The sequence below is a fragment of the Elephas maximus genome, chromosome 7 (genome assembly GCF_024166365.1).
Source record: "Elephas maximus indicus isolate mEleMax1 chromosome 7, mEleMax1 primary haplotype, whole genome shotgun sequence".
Classification (NCBI taxonomy): domain Eukaryota; kingdom Metazoa; phylum Chordata; class Mammalia; order Proboscidea; family Elephantidae; genus Elephas; species Elephas maximus.
In genome coordinates this window covers 128,317,251-128,328,587 of record NC_064825.1, presented here as the reverse complement: position 1 = coordinate 128,328,587, position 11,337 = coordinate 128,317,251, and the positions used below count along the sequence as shown (strand labels likewise).

The 11,337-nt window shown below is 44.4% G+C and overlaps 1 long non-coding RNA gene across 1 annotated transcript in view; it reads right to left on the bottom strand.

Moving 5' to 3' along the window:
- Positions 1–2,862: 2,862 nt before the first annotated feature.
- LOC126081038 (uncharacterized) overlaps positions 2,863–11,337 on the bottom strand; it is a 31,596-nt gene continuing 23,121 nt past the window's right edge. The window contains exons 3-4 of the long non-coding RNA XR_007518277.1: positions 6,436–6,505; positions 2,863–5,773 (exon numbers count right to left, since the gene is read on the bottom strand). This is a non-coding gene — a long non-coding RNA (uncharacterized LOC126081038). The remainder of the gene's footprint in view (positions 5,774–6,435; positions 6,506–11,337) is intronic.

Below are 11,337 nucleotides of genomic sequence, written 5' to 3'. Positions count from 1 at the left end.
CCTGTGGTGCTGGACTGGAATCAGAGGTATAACTATGAACTCACGGTTTTAGTGTATATACAGACAGACAGATACAGGAATAAACAGATGTGTGTGTGTGTCTGTGTGTATATACATGCATATATTTCTTCCTCTACCACTGAGATGATCTAGAGGCGATTACGCTCCAGTAGCAATGGGCACACTCAAAACTTAAATCCTGGTTTTTAAATTCCATTCTCCAATAAAAGGAACCAGGGATCTTTGGAGAAATGGTGCATTTCAGGCTTGGGACTGAGATGATACAAGATGAGTCTGGAACATCATGTGGTGACAGAAAGAAAGAAGTGCTCAAAAAATAAGGGGCTGGGAAACTAATTTGCTCTAAAGCACAATAAAAAAAAAAAAAAAGAAGAAGATAGGGAACTTCCACTGGAATGTAAATCTATGCACTGCTTTCTTCATCAAGAAAGTCTACGAAAAAAATATCAGCTGAACCAGAAAAAAAAAAATAAGGGGGACATGTTGCAACTCGAAAGGTTAGATAGGAACCTTAGAGGATAGTGGGTTTATGAGGGAGGAAAACCCATGGCCACTGAGTTGGATTCACACCAACCCTACAGGACAGACTAGAACTGCCCCATAGGTTTCCAAGGAGTGGCTGGTGGATTGAAACTGCTGATCTTTTGGTTAGCAGCTGAGCTCTTAACGACTTCACCACCAGGGCCCCAGTGAAGGAGGAACAACTCAGAAAAGGAGAGTGAGAATGGTTGCACAACTCAAAGAATGTAAACAATGTCACTAAATTGTACCGTAGAGACAATTGAATTGGAATATGTTTTGCTGTGTATATTCTCAACAACAACAAAATAGATAAAATTTAAAAGAAACTAAGAAAGAAATAAGGAGTCACCACCACCACTACCCACTGCCGCTGAGGGGATCCCAACTCACAGAGACCCTACAGGAGAAAGCAGAACTGCCCCATAGGGTTTCCAAGGAGCACCTTGTGGATTTGAACTGCTGACCTTTTGGTTAGCAGCCATAGCTCTTAACCACTATGCCACAAGGGTTTTGGAAACAAGAGGTACATATCAAATTACCATCAAAGTCTTATCAAAAGACAAGCACCAACTGGAAGGAGCTCCCAAGGGCCAAAGCTGGGACAATTTGAGGAACAAAATAATGATAGTAATGGATTATTACTCTTAGAATAAAATAAACATCTACAAGTCCATACTGGTATAAGCAGATAAATAAGTAAATTGGGGCGGGGGGTTGAGAAGACAGCTCTTCCTTGAAGAAGAAATCTGGTAAATAAATGTAGGAGGAATGATGGAAATAGAAAATCATCATTAGGCAAACACTACAATAATAATCATTGCAGGCATGAGTCATTGAAGGATGTTAAAATTAGTGGATAAAAGTATGATGAGAAGCAAGGTGTTTGCATAGGTCAAAGTAGCTCCCCACAAGATTTACAATTACGAAGGGAAAAAAGAGTAACTTTACAGTGGAGAAACTTGGCAGATACTGCCTAAGCTAAGTGATCTAAGTTAATAACACAGTAATAATACATACTGACATCAGCACCATCTGATGCGATGCACTGAGAGAGCACGGCGTGACTTCTACAGTCTTCTTGCCAAAAATGAATAAATGCAAACTAATCATTATGCAACATCAGACAAATCCATATGGAGAGACATCTACAGAATAACTCGCCAGTACTCTTTGAAAGTGTCCAGTTCATGAAAGAGAAATTTGTCCCAGGTTGGAAGACACTGAGGAGCCATGAGAACTGTAGTAGCCGGCCTCCAAGATGGCTCCCCAATGACACCCACATTCTGGTATTCATGCTCTTGTGTAGTCCCCCTTCCACACGGAATAGGGTTGACCTGTGTACCCATAGGGCATTGTAGAAATGACAGAGTGTGACTTCTGAAATGACATCATAAAAGACTTTGCAGGTTTCACTGTCCCTGGGAGAAACCAGCTGTCATGCCATGAGGCCACTCAAGCATTACCATGGAGAGGCCCCATGGTGGGAAACTGAGGACTTCTGCTAACAGCTATGTGAGTGAACTGTCTTGAAAGCAGATCCTACAGTCCCAGTCAAGTCTTCAGATGACAGCAGCCCTGGGTGACATCATGATTATAACGTCATCAGAGACCCTGGATGAGAACGACTCAGCTACCCCAAATTCCTGAACCAGAGAAAGTTTGAGATAATAAGTGTTTGCTGTTTAAAGCTAAGTTTTGGGGTAATTGTTACCCAACAGTAGATAACTAATACAGCAATTAAATGCAATTTGGAATCCTGGATTGGACCCTCGACCAGAAAAAAAAAAAAAAAAATCACTGTTGGAAAAATTAAAATAAGGCCTTTAGATTAGTTAAAAATACTACACGGATGTTAATTTCCTAGTTTCAATAACTATCCCAGGGTTGTGTATGATACTAGCATTAAGAGAAGTTGGGTAAAGGGTATACTCAACTCTCTGCATCATTTTTGCAACTTTCTGTAAGTCTGTTAATCTTTTATTTCAAAATATGTAACGTTTAAAAAGAACAGCAAAATAATACCTAATGAAAGTAGAAGGAATAAAATAATAAAGTTAAGAGTGGAAATTAATAAAATAGATAACATGTAATGGAAAGAATCAGAAAAGTCAAATTTTGCTTTTTGAAAAGACCAATAAAATTGACAAACTTCTGGTATGATTAATCCATAATAATTGTTTAAAAGGGAAGGCACACCAATTATCACAGGAATGCAAAAGGAGATATAACTACAGATGTTAATTTTTTAAATGAGGATATTATGATCAACTTTATGACAACTTTTGAAAATTCATGTGAAAAATGGACAAATCCTCGTACAAAAATATTACTGACTCAAAAAAAAAAAAAAAAAAACTGGCTCAAGTAGAAATAGAACACCTGATTGGCCCTATAACATTAAAGAAATTTAATCAGCAGAAAAAAATCTCACCACAAAGAACATTTCACAACTATATGGCTCCACCTGTAAGATTTACCAAACATTCAAAGAACAAATAATTCTATCATGTACAAATGCTTCCAGTGTATAACAAAAAGGACCATCCCCCACAGCTGTCTTAAGGGTAGTATAACCAAAAAAAACCAAACCCACTGCCGCCGAGTCGACTCCGACTCATAGCGACCCTATAGGACAGATTAGAACTGCCCCATAGAGTTTCCAAGGGTAGCATACTAGATCCCAAACCTAACGAAGACTGCATAAGAAAGAAAAATTACAGGCTAATATAGCTCATAAACAGAGATGCAAAAATCCTAAAACAATTATCAGCAAACTGAATCTAGTAACATATAGAAAAGATAACACATCATGACGTACTTGGATTTACTCAAAGAATGTAAGGTTAGTTTAATATTATTAGAAAATTTAATTCATGTAGTTTATACCTTTAACAAGGAGTCCCTGGGTGGTGAAAACAGTTAAGTGCCTGGCTACTAACTGCAAGGTTGGCAGTTCGAATCCACCCAGAGGTGCCTCAGAAGAACGCTCTAGAGATCTGCTTCCGAAAGGTCACAGCCATGAAAGCCCTATGGAGAGTAGTTCTACTCTGCAACACATAGGGTCACCATGAATCAGAATGCACTTAACAGCAATTGGAAAACACCTTTAAGAGATCAGAGGTGAAACCTTGCATCATCTTACCACAGAGCGTGCATCTTGCTGTGCCCAGTGAAATATCCCACAGCGCATATTCATACCCGTAGGGCTGAGAACAGCAGCGGGGCAGTGATGGGTAAAAAGTCATCTGAGCCAGGGGTTGATATGGGATCTAAATATTGGGAGTTTATCTGGAGTGCAGTCAGGGTGGCTCTGAGGAGGCAAATCCTTTCCATCCTTAGCTTGAACATTTTTTGTAAACATGTTCATAAGAAAATAACCACCTGGGTTTATGAGCAAAATAATGAGTTTTAAAATAATAAAATTTGGGATAGTGGTGTCTTTGAGGACCTCTGCATCCTCAGCATCTCCACCTACCCTGCCCAGCCAAGAGCAGGCCGCCATTATCTCTCCCCTGGCTGCCAGTCAGCTGCCTGACCACTTCCTGCTCTGATCCTGCTCCCCTCCTCCTCTGTCCATCTCTGGACTGTGGCCACGGTGATTTCATCCAGTGCACATCTGCTCCACTGCTTAAACCTCTCAGTGCCTTCCCACTGCCCCTAATATGAACCCTAAAACCTTAGAGATCCGACCGCCTCTTCAGACTCATTTTCTGCGGCTCTTAGCCTCGCTCTCCAAGCCCCAGTCACCTGGCTTCTGTTTCCTTAAATATACCCTAGCTATTATGGATTGAGTGGTGTCCTGGTGGCACAGTGGTTAAGCTTTCAGCTGCTAACTATAAGGTGGGCAGTTCAAATCCACCAGCTGCTCTTTGGAAACCCTATGGGAGCAGGTCTACTCTGTCCTATAGGGTCACTATGAGTCAGAATTGACTTGATGGCAAAGGGTTTGGTTTTTTTGTTTTTGTTTTGGTTATGGATTGAATTGTGTCCCCCCAAAATATGTGTTGTAAATCCTAACCCTTATACCTGTGGAGGAGCCCTGGTGGCCCAGTGGTTAAGAGCTTGGCTGCTAAGTAAAACGTTAGCAGTTTGAATCCACCAGCTGCTCCTTGTAAACCTGGATGGGACGGTTCTACTCTGGCCTGTGGGGTTGCTATGAGTCGGAATTGACTCCACGGCAACGGGTTTGGTTTGGTTTTATACCTGTGGTTATAATCCCATTTGGGAATGGGTTTTCTTTGTTGTGTTAATGAGACAGTGTAGGGTTGTGTTTTAAGTCAATCTCTTTTGAGACATATAAGAGATTAAACAAGCAAGGAAGCACGCAGAGATGGGGGAAGATAGATGCCAAGCCACAAGATGATCGCCCAGAAGCAGAAGCTCAGAAGAGACAAGGACTTTTCTTGAGAGCCAAAAGAAACAGAAAGACTTCCCCTAGAGCCAGCGCCCTGGATTCAGACTTTTAGCCTCCTAAACTGTGAGAAAATAAATTTCTGTTTGTTAAAGCCACCCACTTGTGGTATTTCTGTTATAGCAGCACTAGGTAACTAAGTCACGAAACTTTCAGGCTAAAGGATCCTCACATTGATCCTTATTCCCTTCTCCCCTCCTCCCCCCTACTCTTCAGTCATCTTTTTTATTTCCTCTTAAAATCACTTCCTTATCTCATTTGCCATTACTTTTTATTACTCATTACCAGGCATGGCCCTTGAAAACCTCCCTCCCTTACAATTGGCTTCACTCTCTACTCCCCTGACTCCCAGCAAAATGCAGATCTCCAGAGAACTCCAAGAGCTCCTTGGGGATGGCAGAGACACAAGATGGAAGGAGCCTGGGTCCCTGAACAACCAGGTGGAAGCCTACCCTCTGATTGCTCCTCTCTCTATCAAAGACACCTGTCGCAGCATAAAAATTACACCAAAACTTTGTGGTTTAAAAAAAAAAAATTATTATCTCATAGCTTCTGTAGGTCAGGAATTCAGGAGCAGCTTAGCTGGGTGGTTCTGATTCATAATCTCTCATGAGGCTTGCAGTCAAGATGTTGGCCAAGACTAGTCATCTGAAGGCTTAACTTGGGCTGGAGGATCCTCTTCCCATGTGGCTCACTCACATGGTTGTTGGCTGGAAGCCTCAGTTCCTTGACACATGGACCTGTCCATGGGGCTGATTGCATGTCTTCATAACATGATGACTGGTTTCCCCCAGAGCAAATAATGAGAGTCTTGGTTACCTAAAACAGAAATACCACAAATGGATGGCTTCAACAAGCAGTTTATTCTTTTACAGTCTAGTAGGCTAGAAGTCCAAATTCAGGGTGTCAGCTCCAGGGGAAAGCTTTTCTCTCTGTCTGCTCTGGAGGAAGGTCCTTGTCATCAAACTTTCCCTGGTCTAGGAGCTTCTCTGCACAAGAACCTCTGGTCCAAAGGACACGCTCTGTTTCCGGTGCTGCTTTCTTGGTGGTATGAGGTCTCCCACTCTCTGCTCACTTCCCTTTTGTCTCTTGTATTATAAAAGTTGGTGCAGGCCACACCCCAGGGAAGCTCCCTTTACATTGGTTGAGGGATGTGACCTTAATAAGGGTGTTACGATCCCACCCTAATACTCTTTAACATAAAATTACAATCACAAAATGGAGGACAACCACACAATACTGGGAATTATGGCCCAATCAAGTTAACACATATTTTGGTGGGACACAATTCAATCCATGACAATGAGAGAGCAATCAGGAATCCAAAATGCCTTTTATAACCAGGTCTCCAAGTCTCACACCATCACTTTCTCTTTATTCTACTCATTAGAAATGAGTCACTAAGTCCAGCCCACATGCAAACAGAGGGGAACTAAGCTGCATCTCTCCAAAGGAGGAGTATGAAGAACATATGGACTTACCATAAAACCATCACCCCTGAAAAGCTCCAACTCTGGTTGAACCCTTCCATCTGCCTTCTTGATATTGGCACTGAGGAGAAAAGAGATCAGATAACCAGAAGATTGTTGCAAACAAACCTCCTTGGGCACTCACGCGCCCAGGCAATCCTATTGCAGTTCTCTAGTACATAATTCTGAGGTAATTATGTCACAACTTCTCCTCAATCGATCCTCACACCTCCAAGGCCCTTTCCCTCCCCTCTCCTGCTCTCCCATACTACCTGAATCTGCACCTGTACTCACCTTCTCTGCCTTCCCTCCTGCTGAAAACCAAAACCAAACCCATTGCTGTGGAGTTGATTTTAACTCGTAGTGAGTCTGTAGGACAGAGTAAAACTGCCCTGTAGAGCTTCCAGGGAGCACCTGGCAATTCGAATTACCAACCCTTTGATTAGCAGCCATAGCACTTAATCACTATGCCACCAGGATTTCCTCCCTCCTGCTAAGATGGAAGAAATGTCTCTTCTCCTTTCAAAGGTTCTGAATCCTCCTTGTCTGCTCCGCCTCCCCCCACCCCTTTATTTCTCAAAATCATCACTTCTCTGTGTGTTTCCTTGTTTAGTTGTTGTTATGTTGTGTCATTTGTTTGCTTGTTTTGGTGAAAATATACGCTACAAAACATATACCCCTTCAACAATTTTTACATGTATTGACAATGGTGACATTCTTCACATGTGTCACCATTCTCACTCTCTGCCCCTATTTTTTCACCGCTTTAACTTATACTCCTTGCTTAGCTTTTGTTTTTCACAGACTGCAAGCTCCCTGAGGGCAGGGCTTTTTGTCTATAGCATTCACTGAGGCAGTCTAGTTTATGGTGGGCACTCAACTGAGTGAATGGAGGGAGGGAAACTCCATTCATTCTAACAGGAAGGAAGAATGAGGTGGCAGAAGCAATTAGGAGAGGTGGGAGGAAGGTGTGTGCACCGAATTTCTTGCACCGAGCAAGAAGGCCCATGAAGGCAGACTGTGTTGTTTTGCTTACCACTGAGTTCTCAGCATCCAGCCTGTGCCTGACACATAAACAAAAAAAAACCAGACTCGTGGCTGGCAGGTTGGTTCCATCTTCCTGTGACCCCATGTGTTACAGGGTAGAACCGAGCTGTATAGGGTTTTTTGGGCTGTAATCTTTATGGAAGCAGATTGCAAGGGCCTTCTTCTGAGGCACCTCTGGGTTGGTTGGAACCACCAACCCTTCGGTTAGTAGCCAAGAGCTTAACTGTTGGCACCACCCAGAGACTCCTGGTACATAATATGCTTTTGTAAATGTGTGCCCTGTTGGCATTTTTTTTTTTGGCACAGTGGTTAAAGCACTTGGCTGCTAACTGAAAGGTAGGCGATTCAAACCCACCAGCCACTCCACTGGAAAAAGATGTGGTGGTCTGCTTCCGTAATGATTAAAGCCTTGGAAGCCCTATGGGGCAGTTCTACTTTCCTATAGGGTCACTATGAGTCACAATCAGCTGGATGGCAATGGGCTGTTGTTTGTCGTAAATGTGTACTGACTGGCTGGGCACCAGCTGATTCTCCAGGACCCCACCTTGTTACCGCCAATGCCTTCCTTTCTCTGTACTTGGGTGATGAGGCTACAGTCAGTCATCTGCCAGCTTGACTGGGGCTGGCGGATCCCCTTCCTCACATGGTAGCTCACTCGCATGGCTGTTGGCTGGAGGCCTCAGTTCCTCACCACGTGGACCTGTCCATAGAACTGATTGAGTGTGTTCCCATGACTGGGGGCTGGCTTCCCCCCGAGCAAGTGATCTGTGAGAAAGCAGGAATTCAAAATGCCTTTTATAATTAGGTGTCCGAGTCTCACATCATCACTTTTTCTTTAGAAGCCAGTCACTAAGTCCAGCCAACACGCAAGGGGAGGGCTGAGGGTCCAGGATCTATCTTCAACCTGCCCCTGTGTTCTATTTCCCTGTCACAGATGACCAGGCTGGCCTGAGTTAAAAGTCCTGACATGGTCTACCACTTGGCTGCCTGCCCCCCGCAGAGGGGAGAGGCTTGGGCTTCCTGTCCCTGCCCTCTGAGGACACCCAGGCTTGATAACTTTCAGACCAACAGGCAGCCTGGCTTTGCTCAGAAATTTCTGGGAATGACTCAGCCCCAGACATGTTTCTGGGGGGATGGGATCCACCATAGCCGTGGAAGAGTTAGGTCTAGACGGTGGGGCCTGAGAGCTCACAGACTAAATTCCTCAGCCTCTCCAAGCCTGTGTTCTCATCAACAAAATGGCGAGTTGTCTGGGAGAACGAGAAAACCAACATGCTGAAAAGTGCAGAGGGTGTGAGTGGGGCTGTGAGGCCACACTGCCTGGGTTTGAATCCTGTGCAAATCTTAGGAAAGTTAATCTCTCTGTACCTCAGTTTCCTCACCTACGACCCCGTTCTGTTGCCAGTCGAGTCAATTTTGACTCACAGTGGCCCTACAGGACAGAGTAGAACTGCCCCACAGGGTTACCAAGGAGCAAATGGTGGTGGACTCGAACTGCCAACCTTTTGGTTAGCAGCCGAGTTCCTAACCACTACGACACCAGGGCTAACATTAGTACCTGGCTCATAAGACTGAGGACTAAAATGGTGCCTGATATCCTGTACACACTGGATGTGTGATTGTTCTTATAATTTATAGCACCTGAGTAGTTTTTTCTTTTTAAGTAGTCATTTTTGTTACTCTGAGCCCTGCCCTGGTGGAGGTCACAGACACAGACGCGATTACAATATAGGATCATACTGGGCTGCGTTCAGTCGAGTCAATAGCTGTAGGCACCAAGAGGAGAGAAAGAGTCACCCAGCTTCCTGGCTGACACTGGAAGGGTCTTTGGGCGCGCACTAAGGGTTTTCTGGCAAACAGGAGAGGGAATAGCACCCTGCACAAATGGAGGAGCAAATGCAAAGACAGCTAGGCTGGAGGGGCAGCAGAGTTTGGGAATGGGACGAGCTAAGTTTGCCTGCAATGCAAAATACATGACAGGGAGTGGGGAGGTGACCTGAAAGTAGATGATGCAGGGCCCTGAATGCTAGCTTATGAAGTATGGCCTCGGTCAGAGCAGCGAGCCTCCTCCCAGCTGCATTCCTGGACTACAGAGTTTGGAATGGTAAAAACCTCGTGTTCCACAACGCATAATCCCTGATGGAGCAGGAGAAAAGTGGGATGCAGATCTCAAATTCTTGTAAAAAAAAAAAAGACCAAGCTTAATGGTCTGACTGAGACTGGAGGAAGCCTAGCAGTCATGGTCCCCAGGCCCTTTGTTAGCCCAACATTGGAACCATTCCCAAAGCCAACTCTACAGACAGGGATTGGACTGGACTACCAGATAGACAATGATACTAGTAAGGATTGAGCTTCTTGGCTCAAGTAGACACTTGAGACTATGTGGGCAACTCCTGCCTGGTGACAAGATGAGAAGGCAGAGGGGGACAGGAGCTGGTTGAATGGACATGTGGAATACAGGGTGGAGAGGAGGAATGTGCTTTCTCATTAGGGGGAGAGCAGCTAGGAGTACATAGCAAGGTGTGTATAACTTTTTGTTTGAGAAACTGACTTGATTTGTAAACTTTCACTTAAACCACAATAAATAAATTAAAAATTAATTAAAAAATTAAAAAAACCCCACATGTTCCAGATGTGAGTTCGCTTCCTCCCACAGCTGCAATTGTGTGAGACTTCAACTTGGAAGCGAATTAAACGGGGATAGGGACGGTGTCCCTCGTCGAGACATCCCTTCTGCTGGGGTGGTTCCAGTGGGTATGGTGTGGTTCTGAAACCAGCTGATCCACGGAGGCTTCTGTGTCTCTGGATTGCAGCCATCACCTCACTTGAACAGCTGTGGAGGCACCACCTGCAACATGCCACCTCCAGTAGATCTGGCAGGGGCTTTGCCCAGGAAATGTCTTACAAGAACCCAGCAGACTGTCCCCTTGTCCTCCAGGAAGCTGCTGGCCTCTGGGTCCTTGATTCTGCCATATCCCTCCATCAACTGCCAGGCCCAAGACTGTCCACCCATCCAACCATCCATCCATTCACTTCTTCAACACTCACTGAGCTCTTATTCTGTAGCAGCCCTGGACCTGGGACTGGGAACAGGAGACTTATCAGACACGATGCCTACTATTTTGGTTATCTATTGCTGTGAAACAAACCACCCTAAACCTTAGCAGCTTACAATAGCAATCATTTATTTCCTACCATTTTGCAATTTGGGCAAGGCTTTGTGGGAACAGCTTTTCTCTCGTCCATGTGGCATCAGCTGGAGCAGTTCAACTGGGGCTAGAATATCCACTTCCAAGTGGCTCACTCATATAGTTAGCAAGTTGATTCTGGCTGTTGACTGGACCCTTGATTCTCCTCTACATGAGATTCTCCACAGAACTGCTTGAGCTTCCTCACAGCATGGTGGCTGGATGCCAAGAGAGGGAAAGGGAAGCTGCCAGTTCTCTTAAAGGGTAAGCCCAGAATTGGCACAGCCTTATTTCCACTGTGTTCTATTGGCTCAAAGCAAGTCACAGGTCAAGCCCAAAATCAAAGGGGTGGAGAAATAGACCCCACTTCTCTGTCAGGTGGTATAATAAAAAACTTGTGGCTATCTATAACCCACAAATCTACCAAGGAGTGAAAAGTCTTATGCTACTTAGATTACATTAAACACTGAGACTGATCAATTGACTAATTGGTGGGATAACTGCTTTGGTTTGAATGATGAGATTTAAGGATTATTTCCCATTCCCCTTGTTCCCATGGGGTGGTCTTTTCTGAAATAACTAACACACCTGGTCTCAACCCACTTGCCCTCACTCTCTCCTCCCAAGGACAGGAGTGGCTTTTCTGGTTAGTGAGGTTGATAGAAGGAACCAAACATGC